The following is a 25,741-nucleotide window of genomic DNA, read 5'->3' on the forward strand; positions in this document are numbered from 1 at the left end:
GGCTAATGGAGCGCCCCACGCCGAGTTTCAGCATTGTAGGATGACCACACCAGTACAGCAACTTGCTAGACATCACCTCGGTGCCATCCGGATCTTGGCATCTCAACGCCTAGTGGTATCTTCCATACAGAAAATATTGTTGCGCTGCCTTTGGCCCCATTCGCACATCGGTCCGCAACTGACACCATCTCACAGGCCAACAGGGCGCCCCACGCCGACTTTTACCATTGTAGGATGGCCACACCAGTACAGCAACTTCCTAGACATCACCTCGGTGCCATCCGGATCTTGGCATCTCAGCGCCTTGTGGTGTCAGTCAGAAAATATTGTTGCGCTGCCTTTGGCCCCATTCGCACATCAGTCCGCTACTGACACCATCTCACAGGCCAACAGGGCGCCCCACGCCGACTTTTACCATTGTAGGATGGCCACACCAGTGCCACAACTTGCTAGACACCACCTCGGTGCCATCCGGATCTTGGCATCTCAGCGCCTTGTGGTGTCTTCTATTCCGAAAATATTGTTGCGCTGCCTTTGGCCCCATTCGCACATCGGTCCGCTACTGACGCCATCTCACAGGCCAACGGGGCGCCCCACGCCGACTTTCAACATTGTAGGATGGCCACACCAGTGCGGCAACTTACTAGACACCACCTCGGTGCCATCCGGATCTTGGCGCGTTGTGCTGCCTTCGGCCTATTCGCACATCGGTCCGCTACTGACGCAAACTCACAGGCCAACGGGGCGCCCCACGCCGACTTTCAGCATTGTAGGATGGCCACACCAGTGCTGCAACTTGCTGGACACCACCTCGGTGCCATCCGGATCTTGGCGCGTTGTGTTGCCTTCGGCCTATTCGCACATCGGTCCGCTACTGACGCCGCCTCACGTGCCAACGTATTTTCTCCGCATTTTATACCCTATGCCGCATAACAGGTCATGTGACTTGTTTATAAAACTTTTCATTGGTTCATTTTACTTTTGGTTTCCTAATGATGGAAGGCTTGATCATATGACCTAAAAACAACACTTTTCATTGGATGAAAACTTTTTTTTTTCCCAAACGATGAAAGCCCCACCTTGTTTCTGGATGTTTCAGACTGAAGCTGGCGTCAGCATGAGAGCACCACCATCTCGTAGCTCCGTCGTGGTCATTCCGCGAGCAATCATGGCAGCCGCTCCCCACCAGAAGCCTACAGGAGTCGGGGGCCCCCAAAACTTTTGATGAATCCTCAAGGCGGAGGGGACGCTTTCGAGAATGGGGTCCAAGACCTAGCAGACAAGCGTCCGATTTCCAAGGTGTCCCAGGGCCATTTCAGTGGACCAGGCCCAAAAAGGAAACAGCCTGCCGCCATTTTGAGAGTCCTGTGACAGCCGCCTATCGCTGCACCGCAAGAGTGGGCGCAACTCAGCTGAATTGCGGCTTTTGACACAGTGGACCAAAAACGGACGGAATGGCAACTGAAACGGTAAAGGGGCGCCCCACTACAACAGATGAGACTCCACCTGGAGAGGCCCGTTCACGCCGCCTCCCCCGGGGCGCCCCACGCCGTTATTCGGAGCAGCATTGTAGGATACCAAAACCAGTGCGGCAACTTACTGGACATCACCTTGGTGCCATCGTTCTGCTGCCTTGGAACTATTCGCACAACAGTTTGCTACTGATGACCCACCCCCCGCGACGCCCCACGCCAGAAATCTGGACGTTGTGCTGCGTTGGGACTATTCGCACAGCCGACCGCTACTTCGTTGTTTTTCCCTAAAAATGTTTATATGTTATTACTGTTTTTGCTTTCTTGTATATATTTATAAGTTATTAAAGTTTTATAATCTTACTACTTTGTCGGAGTGCTATATATTTTTAATGTGACACATAATTGTAAAAACTTTGATGTACAAAGAGTCATCCCTGGAATCTTCCGCTTCAGGCTCGGTCCCCTCCCCAATCACAATACAGGATGGTTTTCAGATAATAGGAACGCGTCTGCTGTGACGGATCTCATCGAGTGTGGGCCTTGATCTACTATAACTCCTTTGAAGAGGGGTGATTCTTTACAGCTGGGGCCATAAACTACATCTGCAGGGCTAGCTGATACCCTAGGACCGGCCTGGACAATCGGACACAGAGGAAAAGGAGTGTCAGAGGGTGCGGTAGTGAATAGGGCGAAAGGGAGGTGTCGGGCGGGCACAGGGTGTGATTCTCAGGGAAGAGCAGCGCAGATGGGGGGAGGTTTATTACCCATGCATAAGACAGAGAGCGGGGGTGACCACTGCCTGGGGGAGATGCTTGCGAGGGTGGGGAGCCATGCTAAGGATCGACAGCGTGCACAGAGTGGGTCTGGTCAAGGCATCTAAAATGACTGCCGTGCACGACAAAAGTGTGGCATTTGAAAAAAGACAAGATGGCGCAGACAATGTTTTTCAACACTTCCTGATTTCCTTCGAATCGAACGTTAACAGACGTTGGGGCATATTACCAAAGTTAAGCGATATTTATCCCTAACGATGCTTAGCAACGATTTTTTTACCGCTAAGCATCGTCAGAAATTATCGCAGATAAACCTTGCTATTATCAAGGTTTATCGCAAATACGATAAAAAACGACCGCAATGCATTAATATCGCTGAAAACTCAGCGATATTCATGCATTACCGAGCTAATGCTCTTAGCCATGTTATCCACCTCCCATTGGATAACATGGCTAAGAACTGCTCAGGGCAGGTGCTAGCTTTTGGAGATATTCGCGCTTATCGCGAATATTTCCAAAAGTTGATAATAGGAGATAGCGATGTTAGCGACTGTTTCCAGTCGCTAACATCTTGGCATGCCCACTTTGCATGTCATTAGTGATAAATATCACTCACATGCAAAGTGGGGCCCAAGATGGTCGCTATCTCCTACTAGCCGTCGCTAACTGGTGTTAGCAACAGCTAGGTAATACAGATATAATTTTATCTCCGCGAAGCGGAGCGCTGTTACAGATATATATCTTGTTTTTGAACGTTAATTTCTCAAAATCCACTGAAGCACATATATTGAGACCTAGCAAAGGCACATCGAGCTACCAGTCCCTACAATTTTGCCAAGTTCCGTGCAAATCCATTCAGCCGTTCGATTATTATTATTATTATTTTTTTTGCCCCGCGGGGCCCTTTTAAAACCTCCACATCAAACCTAAGAGGTCAAGGAGGATCTACTATGCCCCCTTATGGTCATTTGCCCCTTCGCTTTGGCCTCCTCTTGTCTCTCGATCCTACCGAGAGACAAGATGGCGGCCGCTACGGACTGTTTGCAATGTTTACAGACGCCGGAGAACCAATCAGCTTCGCAAACCTCCGTTACGCGAAGCGGAGCGCTGTTACAGATATATATCTTTTTTTGAACGTTAATTTCTCAAAATCCACTGGAGCACATATATTGAGACCTAGCAAAGGCACATCGGGCTACCAGTCCCTAATATTTTACCAAGTTTCGTGCAAATCCATTCAGCCGTTTGATTATTATTATTATTATTATTTTTTGCCCCGCGGGTCCCTTTTAAAACCTCCACATCAAACCTAGGGGGTCAGCGAGGATCTACTATGCCCCCTTATGGTCATTTGCCCCTTCGCTTTGGCCTCCTCTTGTCTCTCGATCCTACCGAGAGACAAGATGGCGGCCGCTACGGACTGTTTGGAATGTTCACAGACGCCGGAGAACCAATCAGCTTCGCTTCACAAAGCTCCGTACCGCGAAAAGTCCGCGAACCGGAGCGCTGCCCGGTCCGCTGTTACAGATATATATCTTTTTTTGAACGTTAATTTCTCAAAATCCACTGGAGCACATATATTGAGACCTAGCAAAGGCACATCGGGCTACCAGTCCCTACAATTTTGCCAAGTTTCGTGCAAATCCATTCAGCCGTTCGGGCTAAAAGTGAGGCCAACCGCCCTATGGAAAACTCAATGTTAAAAACACGTTTTGGGACCCCCCTTTTTTCTCGGCCCCCCCTTGACGAACCCCCCCAAAATTTTCAAGGGCTGCTCAGAAACAAAATGTGCCATTTTCCTGAAGATTTCAGCCAATTCCGTCCACAAACGCCAAAGTTATTAGACATAGAATTTTCAAAAATCCCATAGAGAAAAAATCCTAACTATATATACCTACTGGCGACCGCCAGTAGGTAATATATATATATATATATACATATATATATATATATATATATATATGTATATATATATATATATATATTTATAGTGCTACAATATTGCAACCTGTGACAGAAAGCACTGTGAATTCATTAGCTCAAAATTGTATTACACACAGAATAAGATAGGCCGCCACCAAATGCTCAAACATCTTTAGGGCTCAAGACTGCCGTACCCGCGGTGGCAGTCTGACCACTGCCTCCTCGCTGGCCCGACGGCCCGATTATGACAATGGTGGTCAGACCGGCATAAGACCTCTGCCACCACTAGGATCCTGGATCCCATGGCTGCGGCAGTGGGGAAAGCATAGGGGAATGGAGGTTGTGTGATGCCTATTCCGACCTGCCTTTCTGCTAACCTTTTCATGGCGGGGACCCCGCCATGAAAAGGTTGGCAGAAAGGCAGGGAAGGGGACCCAAATAGGGCCTGTGGAAATTTTAGCCCATTGAGCACTGTGATTGGGGGAAAATGTTGTGCACCCCTATACCTGCACTGCCATGCAGGCACTGTGTTCCATGCACGACATGATGCCATGCACGACATGGTGCCTTGTAACAGTGCACTCACAGCAATGCAGGCGATGCAGTGCAGCAGCATTGCCTTCAGGCTCACTTTCAGAGCTGAAGCATGTCGCCGCTACATGACCTCTGCCCGCCCACCGCCGCCCCAACAGTAAACTCAAATATGGTGTTTGGGATGCCACCGACTTGGCGGTTTTCTCCTGACCGCCGACGCTGCAGCATGGTGGTCCATCTGCCAAGGTGGTAATCAGGGCATTAGTGTTTAAGATGAAACATATATATTTTAATAATGCGCAACTATAGACTATACCTAGTGCAAACATTTTTTAAGTGCCCACTAAAAGAATGCACTTTCCAACTCAGTTATTAAAGCCTTAATAGTACCTCTCAAAAGAATGAGGGTCACATTTACTGGCATTATGAGCTGGGTTTGCTTCACAAAGGTGATGCAAACTTGTGCTAAATGTTTATCTTGGATTTATTTTCAAGCACACCTTGAAAATTGCCTGAAAGTAACGTGAAGCAGTGCTATGCATTTCTTTGCAGCAAGAGGGCATTGCATGGCTGTACAATGGGCATTCCCATGCAACCACCCATCGTTTTCAATGCACAGCCCTACCTGCTTACAACAGTAGACAAGAAAAATAAATCCTCGCGCTGGCATTAAAAATTAGAAATGATTTTATTTCCTCTAGCGTTTTGCACTTGCATGTATGCTGCACTATACAGCACACATCCAAAGTTGGAAAAGTTTTTATGTTAATCTAAGCATAATATTTTGCACTGGAATGGCATCATTCCAGTACAAATCCTATGCTAGACAGGACACAGACACCTTTGCTCTAGGATGGAGAGGTGTGTGTGTGTAGCGCTTGCCATCCTGATTGTGCACAAGGAGAGAGCAGGACAGTGCTGTATCTTAGTATATTTGAAGCTTTCCTGCTCTCTTCTTGTCTGCTCTACGTAACAGATTTGTGAATCTGCCCCAAAATCTTTGTCATCATGCAGCTCCCAGTGGCTCCATCAGTTAAAGCCTATTCTGGTTCCCAAGCAGGCTTTACATTTGGTGATTAACCATTTTACATTTCGTTCATTTGCTGGCACTGTGGCCAGAAGGCTTGTTTCATCTTCAGCTCTCTGTGGCTCACTGCTCCCTTGGATTCACAATAGAGGAGATCATCCTTCCGTTTCCGCCAAAGTCGCATCAAGCGCAGCATTAACTGGTTGCCTTTAAGCTAAACATCGGAAACTGCTTTTATGAAATTGAAAAACGCATGTGCACGTAGTTCCCCATGGATCCTGCCAACTTAGACCCCTGAGTCTTCACGATTATTATTTCTAATTAATTGATGTCATTCCTTCACAACATGTATTCATTTTGCTTTAACAAATAAAATGACTAAAGTGCCTTTTACAGTGTTTCTATTATTTTCTTAATTTTCACCAGCACCGCCAGAGTGGTACTTGTCCGGATCTCTCTGTCAGCTCTGTCCTACAAATTCACCATCTCAGTGGGATAAACACTCCATACTGACTATTCATATTGTCTCTAATTCACCGTGTAATTACACTTCAGACAGATTTGGCTAAAGGATGCCACCCTAGTGAATTGTATGTAGCTTGTCGTTGGAATATGTATTGATATATTCTATTTCTTTGTTTTAATATTTACGTAGTGCAGACCTCACCATATATGTAACAGACTGATTTACTTGTAACCAGAGGGAAATTGTAGTGTCAGTCAATAGACATAATAAAGGAGAGACTATGAGTAGTGAAGATAACATTTAATGCAATAAGTATTTAGGTCTCTGTGAAAATAAAATAGATTTGGTACATATCTGATATGGTATGATAAAGAGTTCCAATAACTGCAAATCCTGAGAAAAAAATTGTTAAAGAATGTATTCTCTTTGCTATACAGATCTCGTTTGTGAGTTTTGATTGCTTCTTATAAAATTAGTCCCGCTGACATTTTTCTTTAGCTTCTTACTTCTTCGTTCACATGAACTGACAGTCCATCAGAGACGCGTGAGCGCATGAAACAAAATGGCTGCCTTCGGGTGAACTCCGCTTTTATCAACCCGATTTCAACCAATTGCTCCGATATTTTCACCAGAATATTCTCCTTAATGAGGTAGCTGTGCTCCAAAGCCCTTACCTGCTGTTGTGAGGCTTTTCTGGGAATTTCTGTTGGGGGAAGTGGTGTTTTCTTACGTCCTGTTCCAGCTCCCAGCTCTGCCTTGAGGTATAGCCCAGCTTGTCTATCAGGGGGGGCGGAGTAAGTATTCAGAAAGAGGGCCTGACTTTGGCATAACCACTCCCACAGTTTGTTTTAACTGATGCACCAATCATTTTTTCAAGCATTTTATCTGAAATAATCATCTTTTCCTTAATTTAGCATTTCTCTTCATCCTTAATTCTTAAAAAAGGAAAATGGAAAATAAAAATGCACAAACGCCGCATAATAAAAGGAAGCAACAGGTTTCTCCACCTCAGTTAAATCTAAAGTGGTGGAGTCGAGTGAACCTTCTTTGACATTAATTCTTGATGAAATTCAAGTACTTCGTGCTAACACAGACACTATTGCATCAGAAATTAAAAATTTTCACAAAGAAATGACTAGTATGTCAATGAAAATTTCAGATAATTTAATTAAAATACAGGACAATAAAGTAAAAAATGATGCATTTACTCCATTACTCCAAAAATTTCTCCTATGTCTGCCCTGCTTCTGGATATGGAAAATCGTAACAGGCAATATAAATTACACATTTTTAACTTACCAGAGGATGTTGAAGGTTCCAATTGCAGATTGTATTTAGAGAATCTGATTCCTGGCCTTCTAAACATCAAATTTCCGGAGAAATTTGGAATTGATAAAGCAAATAGGATTCCATCTCATCGTAATCCACATCACACAAAACCACGACAAATTCTTTATTAAGTTTTACTTCACCATCATTTGGTCTTAATAAGAAAAGCAGCGCAAGAAATGTTTTCCTTAATGGTCAATGGTAATAAAATCTTTATTCACCAAGACTTTGCTAAAGATACTGTTATGATTCACAAGGAATTCACTGCTTTTTGCCCTCAGCTATGAAGTCTTGGATTTAAATATGTTCTTTTTGACCCCTTCAACAATGAGCATTTGGAAAGATCATTTTTCAAAGTCCTTCCATCGACCTGAAGACTTAAGATTGTTCCTGGATAAACATTCACAGCATTCAATGATACACATAATTCTGTTACTTGAATATATTGTTACATATATTTCTGACAAATTTACTGTTTAATTTCACATGGGGCTCCAACGGTTTCGGTCATGCTTGTAAAGCATGAGTGCATTTAATTCCTGTTATTAATGTTTAATTGTTGTCGTCTTTTTCATGTTTGTTTTTATTTTCTTTTGCCTACTCTCTACTTTCCCCTTGTTTTGGAGCTACTATTCTTCATATTCTTTCTTTTCTTTTTTCTCTGCTTTTTAATTTTTTCCTTCTATCTTTTTTACTATGGCTAGCATTCATAATGTTAAGATAATCTCTTTAAATGTCAAGGGGTTAAGTCATCTTGTTAAATGTACAAAAAGGTCTAGATTATTTAGGAAGTTGTAAAGCAGATATTTGTTTTATACAGGAAACACATATTGATGACAAAGTGTTAGATTGTATGAAAAAAGTGGGGTTATAGCATTATATTTTCTCCTGCAAATGGCAAAAAATGGTATTGCTATTCTTTTTGCGAAAAGACTACATTGCCAAATTTTAAGAAAATCTTCAGATACAGAAGGCAGATATGTTATAGCCAAAATTAAATTTCATGATTCAGTCATGTTTTTACTAAATGTATATGGTCCAACTGCTGATGATCCTATATTTTGGTCCACTCTAACTACTGAAATACTCAAGTCGGGTAACATTCCTCTTATAGTTGGAGGACATTTCAACATTATATCTGATCCTGTATTAGATAGATTCTCTCACTAAATTTTGACCTCCTAAAGCATTATTTGCTTTTTAATCTTTTCTTCAAACTACAAAGCTGGTAGATATTTGGCGATTACACTTTCCTACATAATTTATTTTTACATTTTTTTCTAATCCTCATAACTCTCACTCTAGGCTTGATTATTTATTAATTTGTAGACAACTAATTACCTCTGTGGTCACTCCTACTAATAGTAATATTGATATTTCGGATCATGCCTTAATTTCTTTTATTTTGAGATTGAATTCAAATTTTACAACGTAATCCAGATGGCGGATGAATACTAGTATTTTTCTGAATGAACAAAATAAACAAAAACTCTTAAATGCGCTACATGATTATTTTCTTCTCAACCCAGAAGGCTCTACTTCCATGGTGAATAGAGGCTTTAAAGCCTATATTAGGGGAGCCTCTATTTCTCTCATGGTATAATGAAAATAAAACTTTCAATGCAAAAGTTAAAGATTTGGATAAACAAATCACAAAATATGAGAGAGACTTTTTATTACATTGAATGTTCCTCAATATTGATCGAAATTGCAAAAACTTAGATATGAGTTTAATTCAATCCTTAGCAGCAGAGCTGGTATTCAACTTTCAAACTCTAAAGCCAAAATTAGTTTTAATGCTAATATATCAGGAAAACGTTTAGCCAATTACTTACACATTAAAAAAGATAAAACACAAATTTAATTCATGGCTCTAATGGTAAAATTGCTTTACCCCAAAATGATATTGTTAATGGAATTCTGGATTTTTATACTACTTTATATAATTAACCTAACTTTGATGATTCTTCTCTAATTGATTATTGTTTTATCTAAATGAGGATTGCCCAAGATTTCCCAATCAAATAAAACCGCATTAGATTTGCCTATTATTCAAGATGAAATTTTATTAGCCATTAAGGGCCAGATGTAGGTAATCCTATTTTACCGATTCTAAAATACAGAATTTTACCGATTTGGTATTTTAGAATCGGTAAATGGGATGTAGGTAAAAATTCGGATAAATTTACTGAATCGGTAAAAATCGGAATCTCCGATTCGGTATTTACCAAGTCGATATTTACCGAATCGGTATTTCCTATGGGCCTCTAGGCCTTTAGGAATGAATGGAAAATGCCGAATTGGTAAATACCGAATCGGAGATACAAAATACAAGCAATTGAAGATTCAACCAATCAGGTGCATCAACCCCAACCCACAACCAAGTAACAGAGGAACCAACCAATCCTGTGCATCCACCCCACCCCACAACCAGGAAGTGGCCACACCCATGCAGGTGCAGACTAACTGAACATCCTGGAGAGCTGTGAGAAACTTACTGGCTGTACTGAGCTTAGCTGAGCAGAGGTACAGGATGGAATCCCAGGACTCACAGAGGGAAGTACCAGACAGCAAAAGAAACTGAACTGCAGGTGCTGGTGGAGGAGGTGGTGAAACACCACACCCAGCTATTTGGCCAACAGTCTCTGCAGGTAGCAGAGGCTGTGAAAAGGAACACCTGGCTTGGAATCCAGGCGGAGGTGAACGCCATAGGGGTGACCACTAGAGAAGTTGATGACCTAAAAAAATGCTGGTATGATCCCAGGATCATAACAAAGAAGAAGCTGTCAGCACAAAGGAAAGAGGCCAGTGTGACAGGGGGAGGAAGGAGCAGGGCCCCTGCCCTAACTGACCTGGAGCAGCTGGTGGAGCCCACCCTGGAGCCAGAGAGTGTTTTTGGTATTGGCGATGCTGACACCTCAGCCCGAGCTGCAACTAAACAAGGTAAGGAACATGTCCAGCAATCCTCGCCCCCGCTACCCTCTCCCCCTTCCCCAATGTGGTTGTGTGTTACACACTCCAGTACAGGGTTTTGGATACATCAGAAATGCATCATGGGAGAGGTAGTCATTGCAACATACATCAGTACAGTCATCATGCAAAACAGCAAGGCATTCCACACACTACATTCAGAAGCAGTTGAGGACATTGAAATTGTGTGACAGGATTGTAATTTAATTATGAAATACAGGGTTGCAGCACCATTAAGCCAATGTCCATATCAGCGCAGGAGAGGGAGAAAAGGGCACCCCAAAGGGAAAGGAGTGAGGATGCAAGCAGGAGTGCAGGGCTAGGCACTGAAACTCCACCGACACCCAGAGCACAGGCAGCTGCCACACCAAAGGCAGGCATACCAGCACATCCATCTTCGCCTCTGCTGTATGATTCACCACAGCAGGACCCACCAGCACAGTCTCCCTCACCAACTTCAGAGTTATCGGAAGTCTTAAGGCCCAGGAGGCATGATGTTCCCCCTCTACGAATCCTTGCGACGTCCTCTGATGAGGAAAGGGAGGGTGACACCCAAACTGATCCACAGGAGGCAAACAATGCTGGGCTGCAGTCCACCCCTGAAGGTGTGCACACACGTGCAAGACGCCGTAGGGTCTGGGAGAGCAGAACAAGTGGGCATGGTGATGGGGTCTTCTGCGGGCTGGAGTCCACAATGGTAAAAGTGCAGCGCCTGCAGGTGAAAGCAATATCATCAGTATAGAGACAGATGCGCCACTTAAACAGCAACATGGACAATATGAACCAGGGCATCAGCTCCATGGCGGAAAGCATGAGGGACATGGCAGAGGGGATGCAGGACATGTCCCAGTGCATTATGTGAAAAACTAGATGAGGACCGCACACAAAGGTGTCGGGAGAGTCAGTGTATGCAGCATCAAACCAAGGCGATGAACCGTCTGGCAACTGCCACTTCCCTGCTATGTCAGCGTTCTGTGGCAATGCAAGAGGGGCTTGTTCACTGCTGCACAGATCTCTCCAGTGGATGGGGAGGGTGACATCTGCCATGGAACTGCTGCTGACCAACCCTGTAAGATGTAGGTGTGGGGGACACTGATGACACCACCAGCAGGAGCAGCAGTAGCACTCCCATACAGGATATACGGAGAAGCAGCAGGCACCAATCTGCAGGCCCTGGCTTTGCAGCCAGTGTTGAAACCCAGCCTCGGGCATCCCACACTGTTGTGCGTGGGCGCAGACAGTAATGCTGTCCATATTCCAGAGAACATGTTAGGGTGAGGTGACCAGTGACCGCCTACTTAGGTTGTCACAAATTAGACTACAATGATGTGTCATTTGACATTTGCCGTGGTGCCCATTAAACTACGTCATTCACATTCATTCCCTGGCTGTGTCTCCTGCGTGTGATCTCTTCCCGTCTCAGTCTCCCATCTGTTGCTGGCGCTACTCCTGCTGCATAGGGCTCTGGCTGTTCAGTTCCATCATCAATGTCCTCATGATAAGTCATATTCTGTGCCTTTCTTGGTGGCAAGGTTGTGCAGCATGGCACAGGTTGCAATGATTTTACAGTACTGCTGTGCACCTCCGCTCTTGTGCAGGCAGCAGAACTTGCTTTTTAACAGTCCAAATGTGCGATCAACAACGTTGCGTGTTGCTCTGTGTGCCACATTGTAATGTCTCTCACTCCCGGTAGATGGATTCAGGTAGGGGGTGAGAACAAAGGACCGCACAGCATAAGCGCTATCGCCTAGGTGGAAAAGAGAGTGCCATTAGTTACATACTGAAAAGACATTCATCTGCAGTATCTATCAGGTTGTGTCACAGTCATTTACCTAGCAGGTATCCTTCCCCAAATTCTCCAGCAGCAAGGCGTGTGTAGATCCCCCTGTTCTGGAATATGTAGGAGTCGTGGGTGCTCCCCAGGGAATTTCACCACAATGTCAGTAATTATGTTGCCCGCGTTGCATATCACCTGCACATTGATAGAGTGGGTTGAATTTTGGTTCCTGTAGATGTATTCTGTGGCTGCAGGAGGTTAGATTGGGATGTGGGTGCCATCAATACAGCCTATGACGTGAGGGAACTGTGCCTGTTGATAGAAGTCAGTCTTGGTTTTGAGCAGTTCTGCATGTGTGTCAGGGAAGCTGATGTAATAATGCATTCTCTGCATCATGGCCTCCAGGAACTTCCGGAAGAAACAGGACAGGCAGCTCTGGGACACCCCACCTACTGCAGCAATCACCCCTTGGTAACTCCCAGATGCAAGCAGGTGTAGGCTACAGAGCACCTGCACATGGGGTGGGATGGCTGCCCCCTTGGTGTTGGGTGCTCCAGGAGTGGGTGCAAGTCCCTGATCAAGTCCAGGATGGTTTGGGGGTGTAGCCTGTACCTTTGCAATATCTCTGCCTCAGTGAGTTGGAAGAGTGTTATCCTCTGTCAGTAGACTTGCTCCTCCATTCACCAGACCCTCTCTCCTGCTGCCTGTAGCCGTAGCTGCCTCACTATCACGTAGAATGCCGCCATTCTGGTCACACTGTTGCATTTTGTGGCTTTTTTTATAGTCTGCACCTGCTTACCACCTGCTTTCACTTCAAAGTAATTACCGACTCTTAAACACCGAATTTCATCAAATTCGGTTTCCTACATCTCAAAACTAATTTTTTACCATTTCTTATTTACCGATTCGGTAAATTCCGATTCGGTAAATTACCGACTCGTATTTACCGAATCGGTCTTTTTTGGGCTCCTACATCTCAAAAGCCCAATACCGGTCGGTAACGGACGAAATTCGGTTTTTTCGGCCGTTAGCGACCGGTATTTGGCTACCTACATCTGGCCCTGAGTCTCTTCAATAAAATAAATCCCTAGGACCCGATAGTATTCCCACAGAAGTTTATAAAGAATTTCAGGTACAGCTTATTCCTCATTTATTTCCATTCTTTACCTTCTTTGGTTCTACGGAAGTTACTACAGGTTCTTTTACTGAGGCGTTAATTATTGTACTACCCAAACCTAAAAAAGACCCTACACTTGTGTCAAATTGCCGTCTTACCTCCTTAATAAACCAAGATTGTAAACTTTATGCCAAAATACTTGCTACTAGATTAACCTCTGTTTTACATTCTATTATTCATCCAGATCAATCTGGTTTTTATAAAGAATAGATACTCTGCCAATAATACAAGAACTTTACTGCATGTTATAGAACAAAGATCCACTCTATCTTTACCATCAGGAGTTCTTGCATTAGATGTTGAAAAAGCTTTGGATAAAATTCATTGGCAGTTTTTATTTCGTACTGTAATAATATTTAATTTTAGTGACATATTTATCCATATATCTGCTCTATATTCTTTTCTTACTTCTGGTTTATTTATTAATGGCCAAACCTTGAACCAATTTTCTCTTTTCAAAGGTCCAATACAAGGATGTCCTCTTTCCTTGCTTTTGTTTCTTCTTGGTATCAATCCCTTACTTGTTTACATCAGAAAATGTGATAAAATTACTGAAATCAATATTAAAGAGGTTACAATCAAACTTTAGCATATGCAGATGATTTACTTTTATTTATTAACAATCCTTTATCCTCATTCCCTCCCTTATTTGAAATTGTTTCATCTTATTCCAAAGTTTCTGGTTACAAGTTAAAAACGAATAAAATAGAATTATTTCCTTTAAATATCTACCGTACTCCTGATATGTTACCCATGAATTATATCATTTGGCAAAGAGATAAGATTAAATATTTCGGCATTTTATTTTCTTCATCTATGAAAATAACAATATCATTGAATTGTAATTCCATCTTAAATTAGATTAAGGATAATATATCAAAATGGTCTTCACTTCATCTTTCATGATGGGGTAGACTGGACTCTATAAAAATGACTATTGCACCACTTTTTTTATACCCTTACCATGATTCTTAGTCAATTTCCTTTATAAAGTTTTATACAGCTGTAGATAAACTCCTTTCCAAATGTCTTTGTACCAACAAATCACCTTGTATTAGTTATAAAAAACTAAAATTGCCTAAATGTAACGGGGGATTTCGTTTACCAGACTTTTTTTATTATCACAAAGCTTTTATATTTAAACAAAGCACTCTTTGGTTTAATCGCTCTCATTTGAGTAATTCCCTTGCATGGCTTTTTATAGAAAAAACTTTAATAGAACCATTTCCATTACCTACTTTGCATACCATGTCCAATAAATCTCAATTTTTTCATAAATCTGTTATTTTAAAATCCTCTAAATTAATTTTAAATGATTTTGATTTAATTTTTCAATCACCCATATGCACTATTGAAGATATGTCATTATGGTATAAACCAAGCATAATTAGATTTTGGCATTCATGGATTAAAGCTGGTATTTTTTACTTTAAAGATGTTTACTACAATAATGCTTGTATATCTTTTGAGGCTTTACACATTAAATTTCATTTACCTCCTTCTGATTTTCTCAAATATGAATTTGTATATAATTCTATCTTAGATTAATTTACTCATAATATTCCTTCCAATGTTAAATCAGATCTATCAATTTATATTCAAACTGTGTCCACTCTATCTCATGGTGTTTCTATATTATGTAAAAAAAAATGCACATCTCTCAAGGAACCAAAATTAATGTGATCTCAACATTCTGGAATAAAGAACTTTCAACCTCGTTATCTATTGATACATGGAAATTTATTTGGGTTAACAATATTTCTGGATGGTTACCTATTTCGCTCCATCAAACAAACTCATATATTTTATATAATTGTTTATGGTCTCCATTACATTTATTTCAAGCTAAACTTCACTGTAATGTACATACTGGTTCGCTAAAGCATGTGCTTTACGATTGCCCTTCTGTTTTTAAATTTTGGACTGAAATTTGGGATATTAAAAAAAAGATACTTAATATTCATGAAGATGTTTTATTCAAATTGTTAATCTGCAAATCTGCTGTTCTTTCTCCAAAAGTAAATGACTTAGAAGGTAACCTTTTTAATTTTCTGTTATCAGCAGTTTTAAAATCCATTATAACTTGTTGGAAAGATTTTTCATTAATATCTGTTCATGTTTAGAGGGCATGGGTTTACCAGAAGAGGAGCTCCTTTATCTTTGAATGGCATTAATCATAATTCTAATTCTTATCATTCACTTTGGAAACCTGTTGATAATTATTTATCTTCTTAAATATGCATCTGTTTCTACCCATTTATTATTATAATAGTCCAGTCTTTATAGTAGCTCTACTTTAATTATTATTAATAATATATGTATTCATGCTTCTTCTCCTTTCCTTTTGTTTTTCTAGGAATAATATGTTATATTGTTTTTACCTATTGAAATTGAATTGCTGTTCTCAATATTTTCCAATGTACGTGGGTATTTTTACAGTACTATTTTTTGTATTGTCATTTGTTTATTATAAAATTTAATAAACTATTTTGCCCACGAAATGACAGTCCATCTCTTCTTCCTACTTTCTTGTGTTCCTCCACTTATTCTACCTATCTTCATCATGCATTCAGTTTCACTTTTACTGTTGGCTGTATAATTGGTTGCAAAAGTGTATCTACTTCTATATATTTCGATGTAGCGCTGCATTACCATTGTTTCCTACCATTGTTTCTTGTATAAGCACTGACAGCCTTAGGTCAAATGCACTTTGAAAGAATGCAAAAATAAACAAATATTGAGATGGAAGTGTGAGGGTGGCTTGAAGATGATGCATCAAATTTACAATTTGAGCCCAAACAAGGCAGTCCTGCTGCTGCAAGGAGAATTTATTTCATAGGAGACAGTGAACATTTTGCAAAACCAGCTACATGGACATTCCTGCAGCCAATATGCAAAAGGAGTATGGTTTGCCCTAATGTTATAAAGCCCTTGAATAGAATCAGAAGTTTGCTTTATGTAGAGAGTTAAGTTTGTAGTAGACAGTTCTAGGGAATCTTTGCAACGTGGTGATACATTTACCTAAGAATCCAGTATCTATGACAATTTTGGGATTGCTTTTTAGGGTTCAGTGGCATTGAGCCATTCTTGTATTATAGGGGTGGGTAGACCAGATTATAGTAAATGGAATTGAGTTTTAATACTATTCAGCTTTAAGGAGAGGTGGGCCATCCTGCTTTTTAAGGCACCACAGAACATTTTGGATTCTAGAATGTGCTCACAGGAGAGGACCCTCACGTATAACTTAATTGTATCAGTATATGATATAAGCCTATATTCTGTTCAGCCAGTCATGACCCTGCAGGTAATTTGCCTCTAGAGGTATGCAGATGATTTACATCTCCTATTCTACTTCAATGGCATTCCCGCATCACAGCAAAGTTCTAAATAAAAATGAGATTTACTACCATTTGGGTTAGTGTGAACCAACTATGACTGAACGTTGATAAGACAGAGATAGTACTACTCAACAAAAAAACTAGGTTAAGAATCCAGTAATATTGACCGAGGGAACTGGACCCGGTGCCCCCTTCAACAACCTCAGCAAAGAGCCTAGGTGTTGTTATTGATGCTAAACTAACACTGCAAACACAAGTCAGATCAGTAGTGTCTAAGTGCCCCTTCTTACTCAAAATGCTAAGGAAAATTGCACCACAGTTTCCTTCAAAGCCTGGAAATTTATAGTGATATATAATTTCCATGCTCAATTTTGCCTCTTCTGGCTATGTAGGCTTACCTAACACCACTCAACACAAGCTTCAAACAATCCAAAATGTTCCTTCCTACTAATACACATGTTACTTCACATTTACAAAACACCCTACTGGCTGCCGGTGATCGAACAAATAGTGTTTAAATTTGGCTTAGCACAAAAGCAGTCAGGCTTCACTTTGAAGCAATGTGTAAAGTACTTAAACAGCAATAAAGTGAAAGCTAAATGCAAGAAAAATCCCATACCAATTTAGAAAAATTGAGTAATTGTAATACATTATTTGACACTAAAACAATAAAATTCCAATCAGTAGAATCAGAGTTATGCATTTTTTTAAATTTAAAGTGAAAAATAGAGCCTAAAAGATCAAAGTGTCAAACCGCAGACAACTAGTCCTGCGATAAAGTAATAAACAATTGGTTCTTTCCGGTACTAGTCGTGCGAGACAGGGGCGAAGTTATGGTCAACCGTGATGGATCACGGTTCGGATGCACAAAGTGGATTTGGCCAGTCTGCACTTACCATCGGAATTTGAAATGTTTTTTGAAAAAATGTTCACTAAAGTAAAATTCAGCTGGGCAAGGCAGATGGCGGTGTCCGAGGAGGAGGCATCATCATCATTGAACGGCTGGCTGAAGTCACAGTGAAGATTTCTATATTCAGACTCAGTTTCCTTTTTGGAAATTGCAACTTTCCAGCAGGACAAAGCTGCAGCTGTATCTGATGAAGTCCTAAAGACTGGCTACCCCTCCTGCAAGGAGCTGCTGAAAATGATTTACTGCTGCAGAGAAGACATTGCAAGAGCTACAGCGAAGTCAGGCCGACCATCGATGCAACATGGGAAGATAACCGAGCAGGTAAGTTGTGGTCCCCTCAATTCGCAGGCACTTTTTGGCTGAGAATGTTCCATGTCCCAAGTTTTGGATTTGGGCAATCTGGGCAGCTTTTGCACCCCTTCCAAGGGTCCAGGTCCAGCAGGGCACCAGTGGCAGGGTTCGGACTCCCTCAAGATGGGTCCAAGTGCAGGTACAAGATGGTTGGAATGTCTTTGTCCCTATGGCTCTGATCAAGAGACCAGCCCTTGGAGTCATCCTGAAAGTCACGAGTTCAAGCAGAAAAGCAGGTCTCAGGCAGCATTGCAGGATTCTGAGGACACAGGTCAGGATTCAGACAGCAGGTCAGTCTTCTTGGAGCAGCAGGGTAGTCCTTTGAGGTGCACAGCAGGCCACAGACAGCAGAGCAGTGCTCTGAGATTCCCCTGCAGTTCCACAGATAAACTGACAAGTGGATCTGACGGTCCTAATTTTTTAATTGGGGTCAACTTTGAAGTGAGGGAAACTTCTAGAGTCCCCCCCCCCCCAAAATATGGTGTTGGAATTTCCTTCTTCCCTTTCCTGGTCCCAGGATGTCCGGGGGTCACAAAAGCTAGTGTGAATTTCTTTGTGTTTGAGCTGTGACAGCAACTTTGAAGTGTAAGTGGGGCTGTGCACAGCTCCACCCATACCACTGTGTCAGGATGGCTCATCCTGCTAATATCCAGTCACCCTATTGTGTGCCTGTCTGGGAGAAATACATAAACGCCAACTTCCAATTACATCTAATTATGTCATCCAGGAAACAGGCTGCAGGCACCAATGGTTAGATCCAAAAAAGCCAAATTTCGAAAAAGAACGGGGCAGACTCACAAGAAACGGAAGCATCTGCCCCACACATTTTCAGAATTGTGACAAAATCCAACTTTACAATTGAAGAGGATTTTAAATTACAAATCCTTAAACAAAAACATGATATTTCCACCTGCTTCCAAACAAGTTATCACTTCTTACATAACCCAATATTATCCTATTGGAGAGGTAAGCCTCATAGTAATGAAAAATGAAGTTCATCACTACTAGGACATACAAGACTAAAAGTACATGTCCAACTTTTCAAATACAATGCACCCTATCCTAGCTGGGCTGTTTAGGGCCGAATCTGCAGGTAACATATGTACTAAAAATAGAGTTTTGGGTTTTGCAAACTGTTTACTTTGCCAAATCGAAATTGCAGTTTAAAATTGCACACAGGCTGCAATGGCAGGCCAGAGAAATAATTTAAGGGGCTACTTAAGTGGGATGCACAATGAGTGCTGTCGGCCCACCAGTCAAAACCAAAGGGGATGATGGACTGAGTGTTGAACATTGCAAGCACTCACCCCCAGTCAACTGATCTGGATTTAATCTATCATCATTCTTTAGCTCACTCCGCCACCCCAGTTCAGACATGGCCATACGCAAATCAGTCTGACCCTGTGCACATGGGAACAGTCCAGCCCGAAGTGCCAAGTCATGTCTTCCCTGGACCGGAAACAAGCATCCTGAGACCAGTTTCTGGCTAATCAGCCGTCTTCAGCCAGGCTAGCTTGATTCCAGTGGCAAAGTGAGCAAGGAACCCACGTCTGGGCATACCCTGCCAACTTAGGGCTAACAAAGCGTAACCAAAGGGGATGATGGAAGGAGTGTTGAACATTGCAAGCACTCATCAGAGTCAACTGATCTGGGTTTAATCCATCATCATTCTTTAGCTCACTCCGCCAAACCAGATCAGACATGGCCATATGCAAATCAGTCTGACCCTGTGCTACATGGGAACAGTCCAGCCCAAACTGCCAAGCCATGTCTTCTCTGCATTTAATTTACAGGCCCTGGGAACATGTTGTACCACTTTACTAGGTACTTACAAGTAAATTAAGTAGGCGAATTTTACCATGTTTTAGGGAGAGAGCACAAGCACTTTAGAACTGGTTAACAGTAGTAAAGTGCACAGAGTCCCAAAAGCTAACAATAATGGGTTCAGAAAGCAGGAGGGTTGAAGGCAAAAAAGTTTAGAAGTGACCCTGCAGAAATGGCCAAGTCCAGCACATAACTTAAGGGTGACACATGCAAACAGACTTACAGTCCCAAAGTTCTGCAAATGTAGATCAGATAAATGTTGCTTTGCAACACTAGCCTCTGAAATCTAGAATTCCTTGCTGGATAAAATCCGTCATGAGACTGATTTCAGTTTATTTCGCAAATGTTTTAAAGACATGGCTATTTAAACAAGACTATTGAACCTAGTGGCCCCTCTGACCTAAATCTACAACTGTACTTGTGTTATTAAAAGGACCAAGAAATGCTGGTGAACGTGTGCTATATATGCTTAATTAACATAACATAACACATGTATGCAAGGCCAACAACTTGATGGATAATGCAGATCCTTGTGGTCCCAATAGCAATGAGATAGGATGGAGAGCTGGAAGTTTCCATCTGTAAAAACAGTGATCTCTTTGAGAGGAAGGATACCAACAATGTCAGGGATGTCCCACTATATCTGATTCTGGAAATGAGTATTGTATGCAAAACCTCTTTGTTTATTGTATTAAGTGTCACTGAAATTTCAACTAAGACCACCTGATAGCTGCAAGAAATATGTCTTTGTATGCAGATGTTCATAGATTTTTCGAGAATTGCATCATGAATTATGTGAAGCTCTTCTCATGTCGTAGCTCACTGGATCACACTGGCCCAACCCCAGTAGCAATCTGAGCCGGGTTCTAATGTCCAGCAGATGCTGAGGGTTTTAATGAAAGTAACAGAGATTTAGTAAATCATTGTACATTGAAGTCTTGCCCCCTGAAATGTTAATGGAAGTTATACTGTATTTGAAACATGTTATAGAGCTGGAAGCAGGAAGCTGCTTCAGCACTGCAACAACCAGTGTCTTCAATAATTCTTTGTCATTTGACTTAGAGTGGATGTGTTTTAAACTGCTATTTTATTTATAAAGTTAATAAAGCGCAAACTTAATCCCGAAGGATATCAGAGCGCTTTACTATTTGAGGGGAATGAGGTAACAGATCGGTACATGAGTCAAATAGGGAATATACATAGGCATTGAGTCAAATCGTGCACACAAAAAGACCAATTATAAACCTGGGGTAGGCGTATAATGGGCTAGTCACTGAGACATAATGACAAAGGAGAGCAAATACAATAGTAAAAGACAAGATTGACAACCATTCTTGTAGTATGTCTGATGCGCTTAGAGCTGACATTCGCTCCTCTTGTTAAGGTTAGAACTTGTTCATGAGGAATGTTTTTGATTCCAGTTTGAAAGCAACCTTGGAGGATATTCTACGGATTTCCGGTGGAAGAGAGTTCCAAATTTTTGGTGCAGAGCCCGAGGAGGCTCGTTGACATGTTCTCTTTTTGCGGAAGATCTGGGGTTTCAGGAGGAGGGAATTAGCACTCCTCGATGGTCTACCCCCTCCGGATAGTTCTAACTTTTGCGCCAGGTAGTAGGGGGTTTTGAACTAGAGGGCTTTGTGCGATAAGCAAGCAATCTTTAGTTGAATTCTAGCTTCGTAGGGCAGCCAGTTTAGAGATTTTAGGACCGGAGAGATGTGGGCATTTTGCTTGGTGCCCGTAATCAATCTGGCCGCAGCATTCAATTATGCCTTTAGAGGGGCCAAAGTGTATTTAGGGAGGCCACATAGCGCAGCACTGCCATAGTCAAGCTTCGGTAAAACAAGCGCTTGAACCACTTGCTTAAAATCGGCTTGAGGTAGGAAAGGTTTGAGGTTCCTGAGTATTGTCAGAAGGTGGTTTGCTCCCTTGCTTACATTGCTGATATGGGTCTTCATATTCAGATGTTTGTCCAGGGTGATACCTAGAGATTTAGCTGAGTCAATAATGCGGGGGAACAGTTGAAGGCGGTGAGTTGGTTCATTCAGAGGTCAATATTAGAAGTGTGTTGCGGGGGAGAAATGAGGAGGAATTCTGTTTTGGAGGTGTTTAGCAGGAGGTGGTTCTCAGCTAGCCAATTTTGAGTTGTCAGTAGGGTGAAGTTGAGTGAAGTGATGTTGTCCGGGGAGGAGATTTTCAGGTAGAGTTGGGAGTCGTCTGCATACATATGGAAGCGAATGTCCATGGATTTTAATACATTGGCTAATGGTTCCAGAAACAAATTAAAGAGCATGGGAGATACGGAGGATCCTTGGGGAACTCCCATGGTGACTGGGGATGGCTAGGAGAGAGTGTGGTTCACATTAATTCTTTGAGACCTGTGCTGGAGGAAGGACAAGAACCATTGCAGCACCTGACCAGAGAGGCTCATCCTTTGCTCCAGAATATCTAGGAGGTTGTCATGATTGACAGTGTCAAAAGCAGAGGAAAGGTCGAGTAGGATAAGGAGGCAAGATTAATTTCTATCAAGCATTAATAAGATGTCATCCATCACATGAGTGAGAGCTGATTCAGTGCTGTGCCCACTTCGAAAGCCAGGTTGGTGTTGGTCCAGGAGATGGACATTTTCGATGTGTGCACATAGTTGAGACTGGATGCATTTTTCCAGGAGTTTGGCTAGTGTGGGGATGCTGTAGATAGCGAGGAAGTTGTTAAGATCTGTACTGTCTGCTGTAGTTTTTTTAAATATAGGTTTTACCTTGGCCTCTTTTAGGCATTCTGGGATTGTGCCCTGTGAATATGAAGCATTGACGATCTTTGTCCAGATGGGTGAGATTGAATCCTTAATTGCTTTGAAGATGGTGGGTGGTAAAGGGTCACTGAAGTGATAAAATGGGTTGATGCTCCGAAGAACCTTATTGATATCATTTTCATTTAGGATGGTAAAGGTGTCCCAGGAAGCGTTGCGCTTGATACCCCAGCTAAATGGAGCAGCCTTGTCTGGTAAGGCCAGGGGAGGTGCCGGGCCGCTGGATGTTAATAGGGCCCTCCTGGTTTCTAGATCAATGTTAATAGGTCTAGTTTTCTCAGTAAAAAAGTCCGCCAGGTCATCACATGTGGGAGGACTGACATCCAAGGCTGATCGGTTAGGGGCTATGTCAGATTGTTGTTTAGCCAGTTCAAACAGTTTCTTGAGTCGATTGGCTGCTTGGTTAAGTTGAGATCTGAAATATTCCGCCTAGGCTGTCTTGATTTGATTGTTATAAGAGCTTCTGACTGATCTAAGGTTTTTTAGATGGTCCGCTGTGGGAGTGGATCTCCAGGAACGCTCAATGCCGCTTAGATTGTGACATTCCGAGTTTAGGTTGCTATTGAACCAAGGTTTAGATATTTTTTAGGGTGCATTTTTTTGTTGGAGTGGAGCCATATCGTCCAATATGTTAGAAATAGAAGAGTTATAGAAGTCTGTGAGTGCATATACTTTGACTAAGTCAATTTGAGGAGAGAGGGCACGCTTACAGCGGGTTGCTAGGTCAACTCTTTTGATGTTTCTGAGGTCTCTTCTCCAGATCTTTGGTTTAGTTGTTTGAGACTTACTCTGAGATACCTCTGAGTTGATAAGGAAGGAAATGATGTGATGGTCTGACCAATCACAGGGTATGATGGAGTCCAAAGTGATGGTATGTCCTTTGGAGATAATAAGGTCAAGAGTTTCCCCTTTACTGTGAGTAGGCTGGTCACAATGTTGAACCAAATTGTGATCCTTCAAGAAGGAATTGAGGCATGCTACGACTTGGTCATTAGGGTTTGACCAATGAAGGTTAAAGTCCCCCAGGTAGATGTGGGACTGCACTGAATCCATATTGTCAGCAATGATTTCCATTAATTGTTCAATGAATGGGAGGTTGTTGCCCGGGGGGGGTGATAGAATGTATGAAGTTTGCAAACCAGCTGATTGTTACTGGAAATGTTGAGGCAAAGTTATTCGCAGGTTAATGGTGAAGAAGACTCTGAGAGGGAGACCGCAAGCGTACTTCGGTGCATACAGACTAGGCCACCTCCCATCTTCTTAACTCTGTCCAGATGAATTATGTCATGGGTGGGGGGCACCAAGAGGTCTAGAATCGGAGTGGACGAGGGGTTGAGCCAAGTTTCTGTGAGGATAATGATGTCTATCTCAGTATGTTGCATGAGGTCGAAGATCTCAGAGGCATGTTTGTTGGCAGACCTACAGTTGAGTAGTATGCATTTGAGTGGTTTAGGGCCAAATTCTTGATAATCACTATACGATTAAATGGAAGAAGGAAAAACTGCCTCACAGTTTCTGGGAGACAACCTATATTAAACAAGTAAAAAGTAGACTTGTCCTAAGGGAACTAAGGGGCATATGTACAAGGGGACTGCACCACAGGAACATCACTTTTTCAGACTTACCAGTGGGGCAATGCCATGCCCCATATTTACAAAGTGACGGGTATGCCACCTTTTGTAGCTTGTACAAAAGGGGGTGGTGATGGACGGAGCATCTGAATCAATCAAACACTCACACCCAGTCAAAAGATCTGGGTTTAATCCATCACCGTTCTTTAGCCCACTCTGCCACCCCAGTTCAGACATGGCTATATGCAAATCAGTCTGACCCTGTGCCTCATGGGAACAGTCCAGCCCGAACTGCCATGAGGCACAGGGTCAGACTGATTTGCATATAGCCATGTCTGAATTGGGGTGGCAGAGTGGGCTAAAGAACGGTGATGGATTAAACCCAGATCTTTTGACTGGGTGTGAGTGTTTGATTGGTTCAGATGCTCCGTCCATTACCACCCCCTTTTGTAGCTTAACACCGCTTTGTATGAAAAGGACATACAATAGGCGCTGCTGTGGGTTTTCTACTGCAATACTTGCTCATTGCTTTTTTACGCTGCCCCAGATTTACAAGGATTTGTAAATCTGAGGCAGCGCCAAAAACTAACACCATGCAAAAGCAGGTGTTAGATTGGCACAACATGGAGAAATACTCTTATTTCGCCTAGTTTTTGCTTTTTCCATGTGTGCTGCTGTAACCGGGGTCAGCTGTCATGCCCCAAAGAGGGGTCCTCAATAATGATGTCCGACCCCCCCCTTTTATCTCCGCAGCCTAGACAACCCCTCGGAGGACCTGGACCCGAGATATACTCGTGTGACGAGGAAGACGATGGCGACTGGGGGCCCTTTAAATGGACAAGCAGCTTGATGGAGGAGGAGTCGTCTCACCTGTATAAGGGAGGAGCGGACGATCAAGCGGGGTGTTTCTACACCGGAGGAGCGGACAGTGTGGCAGAGAGCGGAGAGGCGGGAAGCAGCGAGGAGAACTGGAGGAGAGGAGCGAGGCGTAGAGAAGACGAGAGTACAGCGGACGTCGAGAGGAACGAGAGCCGAGGACGGGGACCCGAGGAGGAATCCACCGACTCAGCGGAGACCGAAAAGAGCATCGGAAAAGCAGGAAGCCGATCTGCACGACCAGCTGAGCCCGGAGGCCAACACCACGAGCCGCCCAGCCGTACGCCAGGAGGGGTACGGCTCCTCGAGGTACGTGAGCGCTTCCTGGGGTGGTGTAGGCGAAAGGGAAGGGGGACACCTTAGCCGCTAAGAGTACTGTTCCCGTTGTGGTACCCGTCCCCTCACTTGTACCATCACAAGCACTACCTAAGTATCTTCAGAGCACCGGGTGCATCCCTCACTTCCCCGCTCCCTGGCTAGGTAAACAAACGGAATCGCTAAATTGAAATACTTACGTGTCTTCTCTTTTCTGCATGTACCCCGGCGAACGGCGAGAGCGGTCAGAACGGAGCCTCCGGCGCCCAGCAGAAGGCGGAGTCCCCTCCGTAGAGAAG

At 42.8% G+C, this 25,741-nt stretch overlaps 1 long non-coding RNA gene across 1 annotated transcript in view; it reads right to left on the minus strand.

The window, feature by feature from the left end:
- The window catches only part of LOC144770944 (uncharacterized), a 436,724-nt gene that overhangs the window by 54,719 nt on the left and 356,264 nt on the right, over positions 1-25,741 (minus strand). The gene's annotated exons all lie outside the window — the stretch shown is intronic.

Source organism: Lissotriton helveticus, chromosome 1_1 (assembly GCF_964261635.1).
Source record: "Lissotriton helveticus chromosome 1_1, aLisHel1.1, whole genome shotgun sequence".
Lineage (NCBI taxonomy): Eukaryota > Metazoa > Chordata > Amphibia > Caudata > Salamandridae > Lissotriton > Lissotriton helveticus.